This window comes from Limulus polyphemus, unplaced genomic scaffold, assembly GCF_000517525.1.
Source record: "Limulus polyphemus unplaced genomic scaffold, Limulus_polyphemus-2.1.2 Scaffold90, whole genome shotgun sequence".
Taxonomy (NCBI): domain Eukaryota; kingdom Metazoa; phylum Arthropoda; class Merostomata; order Xiphosura; family Limulidae; genus Limulus; species Limulus polyphemus.
Window position 1 is genome coordinate 512394 of NW_013665700.1, and position 8384 is coordinate 520777.

The following is an 8384-nucleotide window of genomic DNA, read 5'->3' on the forward strand; positions in this document are numbered from 1 at the left end:
TTTTGTTATTAAGAAATTTCAATTTTAATACAGTGCAAATAATAATGGTAAACAAACGTTTAGAATAGCGTTACCTTGCTTCCAACAAGTTTCTTGTTTTAGAACAAGTCTTCTGATGAGACACAAGTATATATATATAGATCATTTCAGAAGTTTGTTTTCGAATATTCTCATAAAGCTACTCAAGGGCTATCTGCGCTAGCTGCCCCTAATATTTTACTGTTAGACTGGAAGAAAGGTGACTAATCAATGGAGACCACCGCCAACCCTTGTCTAACCGAATAAGGAGATTTGACCGTCATCCTTTGTTGTAGAAAAAAATATAAAATGAAAACGCATCAGATATACAACTTTTAAACACAGATCACGTTTTGATATATTTCAAAAAATGTTGCCTAACTAAAGATGTCAAAATCACCCAAGACATAGTGTTCCCAAAAGTTATGACCTGAAATGTAACACAACTTGAGGTACCTATTTGGGCTTATTTGAGGTTGCGCCGTCAACTATTCAGTCCCCCCCCCCTCTACACCCTCCGTCTATCCTCTCAATTTTGAGAAATGGAGAATGACCATTAAATGAAGATTTTTTTATGTCATGGCCTAGCAGAGTAAAGTTTGAATATCTATTATACACATTTGTTGTTGAATACAGAAATACACCACTTTGGACTTAAGCAACTTGTGTATTTTTGTCATGCGTATATAGTGACCTGTTACGTAATAGATGTTTAAAGTTTGTATCTATATTACATAGGCTCCTTCTTTACTTCTGATAGGTGTGAGATCAGTGTTTCTTCTAAGCTGCGCGGCTGCACAACAACCAATCAAGTGCCGCGCACTTCATTATTCTAGCCGCGCACATCCTCAGTAATGGTGAGGAGTCTCAACACGTTAACGGCCTAAAGCCCAAATAACCAACTGATAGCAATACAAAGCGGCTTAATGATCCAATAGGGTCAATGGTCTAAAAATACCCCCCGCCCCTAAAAAGAACTTGTAGCGCACATCCGCAAATTGCTCTAATACTGGTGCACGTGAATCAATTCATTCCCCACATGGATTGAAAAACTTAGAGGGAACATTGTGTGAGATGTTAAAATTTTAAAACTTGCTTATGTTAGATGAGTTCACAAATGAATGGCTTTTTGTGTGTGTGTGTGTGTGTTTGTGGATATTACTTAAATGTCGCAAACAAAATGTACTCTCACAAATAGAACCCTTTGGAAAGAAAAGGAATATACGGAGTTGGAATTAATCCCATAAACTGAATAAGCAAACAAAGCCATTTGTTATAGACCCATAGACCTAAAAACCCTGGATGAATTATATGACGTACTGGTTAGTTTGAAGAGTAGGTCTTTACTTTTATCGAGGTTTATGGGGGGGGGGGAGTAACTAAAAGTGGCATTATACTGTTTTTTTGTTTATTAGTGTCATACAACTAGAACAATAAAGCTGTAAGACGTAGCGTTTGTTGTAATGTGGCATTTTCAGAGAAAAACTGGTTCATTTCCCGACAAGTATCAGATAGACGGATCCACATATAACTCCAGATTCGTTCAGGAATTGATGAGTAATTATGATCATATAACTAAATCTTTCTAGTGTGTGTAAAGTAATGAGACTGGATAAAGTTGGTAAAAATTATAACAAATTTTTAGTATAAAATAGACGAAAAGAAAATATAGCATACATAATTGTGTACATAAAAAGAAATCGCTTCTACTATGCTACACTTAGCCCCACAACTATATACCTCTCAAGATAGACTAACATCGAACTAAACACAATTATCTTAAAAGTAAGTCTACTATGTAACCTCCTAGTGGAACCGGCTCAAGAAAGAACGCCTGAATTCAGCAGGAAAACTCGCATTCTTTGTTCCATCGACAACGTTACGTCACGACCTTTATTTCAGTACAACGTTCAAAGCATAAACACGTCCAATCAAATAATTATATTTATGGTGATACTAGCTCCTCTTGGCTAATGACTTAATAGAGATATAACGGTGCTTCTGATGCTATATTTATGTTAGGTTTTAATTCTTTGATCCTTAGTGCAATTAGAAAAAGCTAACCTTAACGACTTTCTGGACCATGTATTGCCACCATCGCAGCACAGAAACTAAATAACCGAAAAGAAATTAAGATATTTCTATTACTAAATCAGTTTAAAAAACCATACGATATGCCTACATATACTAAGGTTACCGTGCCGATATCACTGAAAGATCTATGAATTTGTAGAGTTCATATGTATGTGACAATTGACATGATTTCTTCAGATGTTAATACAGTTTTCGCAATATTTATATAACATAAAACACAGATTACGCACATTTGTGCCACATTGTTTACAATTCCTATTTACAGGTAGTAGTTATTTAAATTATATTTGGTTTAATATCATAACGTGCTGATCTTGTTTCAAACATATATTTTAACCACTTTTAGGTAACTGGATTAGCTTAGAACAACTAATTAGTTTTTGTCTGGAAAATGTTTTTTTTTTCTCATGTGTGGTGTGAATCCTTTATTTATAAATCAAATATTTCTTAATATTATTTTTTTATATACATTTAATTTTATACGCTTGTTTTTTTATCTTCCAAGTTCTATCCACTTAACATTTTCTTGTTAATGGATCTTCATATCACATCTTTATTTTACTTTATCAATATCCAGTATAGTTTCCCTTGACGTTTTTTAACAACAACTTTTCTAAAGTATTTTTATCTAAAACACTAGTTTCCTGTCGTCCTGCAGAATGGTATTGAGTCACATCCGCAACAATCCATTGAAGGCTAATCAAAACACTTCCAGGTTGTCATGGTACTCTACCATGACGTCACTCTATCTTCCCTCACCCTTTACTTAGAAATTCTCAGCTTGCTCCTGATGAAAAAGATCCATCTTTCAAAAGCACTTGGGTTATAGGGTTTCGTAATTTTGTCTAAGTGATATTTTGAATGTACATGTTTTCCTAATATTCATTATGCAATGATATTGGTTATCGTCCCTAAAATAAATTATACGCAGTCTTTCGCGCATGACTTTATATGGCTTTCAAGTGTTAAGCCGAATTGATTTGAATTTCTGCAAAGTTCGGAACTTTATATTTAAATAATAATGCTTATTATATTAAAACCTCACAGATTTCTCCTACGTGCTATTACTTGGAAGTTTTAATGAACCCATTTTCTTTTCTCTCGTTGCTCCGTACTGATTAATAACATGGAAAATAAAAATTTTATTTTGACAATTTAAGCTTTCTTGGCTATTATAATTTTACACCCCAATCCTTCTTTGACTCCTGTTACGTCATAACGTTTCAAGTAGAGATTACCTTTGATATTTTCGGTAAGGAAAGCTCTTACCATTGTTTGTTTGCTTACTTTCATTTAATAAATATTATATCGTTATTTGTTTTAAAGAATTTATAGATTACTTATGATTTACCTTAAGTGTACATAATATTTGTTATAATAACATTGAATTTGTTATCATGCATGAAACGTGGAAATTAATCAAAGGGCGTTTATTAATATTATGCCAGATAGGGTCATCTTCATAGATAAACGATCAAAGCAAGACTTGAGAAAATGAGGAGGGATTCTGAAATTGTAATTTTTTGGTAACAGGTTAATATATTCAAGAAAATACCAGGAAATTAATTGCAAGGCCCTTTGTGATTAGTTATGTTTCGAGTGTACCTGATAATGTAATGTTAAACAAGGATTTGACATTTGATCAGTGTACCTGTCTTAATTTAACCTTTCCTAAACTGATGAAAATTGTGATTATCATATGTTATACCACCACATCAAAGCAGCATCTTTTGTCCTATGTCATGAATTCTCAAACTGTGGTACGTGGAGCTAATGTCGATGGTACACGACATAATTAATACAAAATATTCATAAAATTTGTAATAAGTCCAATCTGAGCTTTCCATGTACGCACGCACGCACACACGCACTACTCTCCTCACTTAGACTCGCCCTCTACTTGTATAGACTCGCCAGTATTTTCTTCCCTTAAAACTGACAAAAATGGTACCACATATGTTTCAATCGTGACAGAAAAAACAATCGCATCCTTCGCATTAGTGGATAAATGTTAATAATATGACTTTTTATTGCTCGTTTTTTTTATCTTTTTTAAAATTAGGCCTGGATTTGTAATTTCAAAAAAAATTCAACAAAAGGTTGTACGCGAGCCAGAAACGTTTGAGAACCACTGCTCTAGGTCAAATCTCTGTTGTCAAGTTCTGAATCGGTACTCCTGAGGATGGCATTGTAACGTCGAAACATGTAGTCGTCAACTTTTTGAAGGCCATAGATAGGCCTAGATAAAATGTTTTTAGTTGTGTACCAGTTTAACGTTGAATATTGTTTATGATTTTAACATTATACACAAGTGCCAAAATGCTATAATTCAGTATTAGCAAATTAGAAGAAAAACAAACTACACGTAGGGTTATGGAAGCCTTCAATCCTGTCGCAGATCCCAAGATTCCAAAAAATATGAAACAAATTGGTTTTCACGCTTGGGTGTGTGTGTGTGTGTGTGAGTGAGGGAGAGAATATGAAAATAACTATTTTTGAAATTGACAGGAAATAATACAAAGGCAAAATGATCATAGAAATTAAGTGACCTTACCTTGACAACGTGGTATGGAGTATACTACCCAGAAATGTCTGACAGCTCAGAAAAGACTTTTTCTAACACATTGTGTGTATAAATTAAACTTCGCATACCGTTCGTCTTAATTATTTTGCTATTTTCAACACCTCAAAAAGCTAGTTTGATAGATTAATAACCCTGTTTGGTCATGGGAACCTCAGATGCCCTAAGGTCATCCAATATGAGTGTACCCAGAAGACACAACAAGGACACGGCAGATGTGTCACATAAAAAAAAAAAAACTGACGTAACTTGAGGGCGTTTCTATCATAAATATTTCACTTGAAACAAACCCAACAAATTTTAGTTCATAACAGCAGGGTGGTGTAGTACACTGGTTAACCAACTCCTATTATGATTGCATCACAAAAGGAAGACATAATTTTCTGTCTTTTTAAGCATTGCCAATTTCATCAGTAAATAAAGTTAAGTTTCTCCAAGTTTAATAATTATAGTCTGAAAGATTTACGTTCTCTCAACTGACTTTAGTCTCCCTTCCTCCTGAAATGAAAGATCAGTGAAATGCTCACTATATCCATTAAACCGAATAATGAAAGTTTCTTTGCTATTAAAATGCGTACAACGATTCTACTAGCAGTCTTTCACAGCTGTACATGCAGAGACTGACATTTCGATTTTTTTTTTTAAAAGTTCCGTTTGCGAAATTCTCTTGCTGAGGTGACAGAAGTTTGTTGATGTGTGTACTTCCTTTTTGTTTAGTTTCTTCGAAAGAGAAGAAAATTTTGTAATTGTACTGAAGGACTTGTAGAAATATAGCTAGCTATAAATGCAGTGGATAAATCAACCACAAGCGCACATAAAAAAAAAGTGCCCATCCGTAAGCTTTTCTAGTATCAAACAGAACGAGATGTGTTTTATAGCGCGTGAGATAGCATTCCAGTCGTAATTCTGAGATTCAGCAAAAACTAGTTATAAAACATGTTCATAAGTTACAAGCCTGTTCCCACTTTAAACTCACAAAACTTTGGTCACAGTATGAGTTCAACCACTGCTATTCTTATAGAAATGGTCATGCCTTTATTACTGGAAGTGATTGAAGCTGTACTGTAGAAAATATTTTTTTTTCTATAAAACAGGTACCGAATTTAAAGATTGCCTCATAGTGACAAAAGGTTGTACAAAAACTTGGTCAGTTCCAGTCGCAATGTTTTATGTTCGTTACGATCAACTGTTTGATATTAGAACTCTAAAGGTCGTAGCAAGTTCATTTAATAAGCCTAAGTAAAGACGTAGTGTGGAATCACCTAGCCTAGAGCGAAGTGCATACAATTTATCAAGAAAGTAAAACTATTGATTCAATTTTAAACTTAAATCGTTTCTGAATTTAGCTATTTTTTGTTATATTACCATGGGGTGTGGGTGATAGTACTTGCCTCCGTTATTTTTGACGGGCTATACGCTAGTGTATGTAATAAAATCGGGACTAAAATTTTTCAGAATGCACCTCGTACGCGGTCTTGTCTAACTTAAATTGCTAGTCAATAAATCTTCAATGCGTTTTTGCCCTCTTGTATACTAAATTTCTGGGGTTAAAATTTCTACACATTTGTGCACTGATGGGTGAGTGGCAAATGTACCGACTTTCAATGCTAAAATCCGCGGTTGCAGACAGAGCACAGATAACCAATGTGTGCAAGAATGACCGAGTTCGTATCGGCCTACGCCCGTGACAGCAAGATTAGTGTTCCCCCGATGGGATAGCGGTAAGTTTACAGACTTGCAACTTTAAATTCCAAGGTTCGATTCTCCGCGGTGGTTACAGCAGAGAGCCCAATGTGGCTTTCCTCTAAAACAAACAAGCAGGATTTGTAGCTGTAAAGTTTCACCGTTATATTTTCCCGTTGTATAAATACTTTTTTTTTACTTTATTATTTCTAATAAAACTTTGAAATTACTGTGTCATCGCAATTATAAGACTGAAATTGCAGCATTGTACTTGAAATATGTATACTACGCAAGGGTAAATACACAAAATGAATAATTTATGACTTCTATCTGGTAAGTTAGGAATCCAAATATAAAATATCAACAGTAGCGCTAATCTATAAAAATTGCGTTTTTTTAAACAAATGTGTTCTAAAAAATCTGCATTTTCAAATATAACGCTTGCATTTTTACATATTGTGCCAAGATAGGTTATTACCGATTTAACAGTATTTGAGATTATATAAGTTAACATGCAAACAGTAATGCAACTCCTATAGCGCCTAATGCTTTTCACCTGATCACTGTGCATATCCGCATTGGTATATGGGTAACTGGATTTATCAACGCTATGTTTTAAGCTCTTACATCATTGAACGATTAAAAACTATTAAATATTTATTCATATGTCAGTCACCTATTGCAACAATATCGTGTACATTTTTCCAAGCATTTTATTCCATACGATTAATACACATGTTTACAACAATGTTGGAGCTTTAAGAACGCTATTACTCGAACGCTTAGTAACCAACTAAGGGTAACGAATAATTAACTCATAATATCAGGCAGGCGGTGGCGCTACCTATGAAGGGATGGCTTGGATTTTATTTATTGGACAAACGTGTACTTAGCCAAATTAAAAATATGGTATTTTGGATATTCATCAAGTAGCCTGGTTTTAAAGTCAAACAACATAAACATTAGAATAACGCCAATTAATTTTGTTAAGTATAACTTTAAAAAATCATAACTTGTCTTAGAAAGTTTGAAAACCAACAGGTAATGAATAATAATAAAATTAGAAAGTCTGTTCAGATAATATAGTAGTACTATTGTGTTAGCGACAATTTTTATCTTCTTCGAGCTAGCAGATGTAATGTTTTATATTTCACGATGAATGTATGTTACCCGTCAACGTTTTGAACGTTGGCTGTGTAACTTTGTAACAAAACTCGGTATTTTTTGCACTGACGAAAATAAACTTCCAATATAAAACAATATTTTCGATTGATTAATCGATGTTGACCATATAATCTTAAAGTAACCCTAATAGTTCAAAGTTGAAATATACGTTTTTATATTACGTAACATAAAAGGTTTAATCACCATTGCTTTACCTTTCAAGGTTAAAAACCCAACAGTGACTAAGTCATAAACAAACCCACGGTCTAATCAGGTAACATCAGTTTTATTGTGGTGACAGCGATGTTTAAATTTTAAACGGGAGGGGGCGTGCTAACAAAGGTTAATTTGCTCATTGTTTTGTATATATGCATTCAGGTATTTTTTATTGTTTTTCCGTGATGATATTTTGAGCAGTGATAGTTTTTCTTGTTGCATTACATTAAAAAAACAAAAAAAAACTTGATAATTTGAAACAGTAGATCTTGTTACATCTGCAATTGTTATTTTCTGGCCGTTATATTAAAATTTCCTGTATATATAACACCAACTTCTGTTATAACATGGCCACGAAATATATATTGGAAGTACGAGCCATAAAATATACTTTATAACATTGTCTTGCTAGCCGTCCCTAATTCAGCAGTGAAAGGCAGCTAGTCGTCACCACCCACCGCCAACGTTTGGGCTACTCTTTTACCAACGAATAGTGGGATTGACCGTCACATTATAACGCCCCCACGGCTAAAAGGGCGAGCATGTTTCATGGGACGGGGATTCGAACCCGCGACCCTCAGTTTGCGAGTCAAACGCCCTAACCGCCTGGCAATGCCGGGCCTTCGGT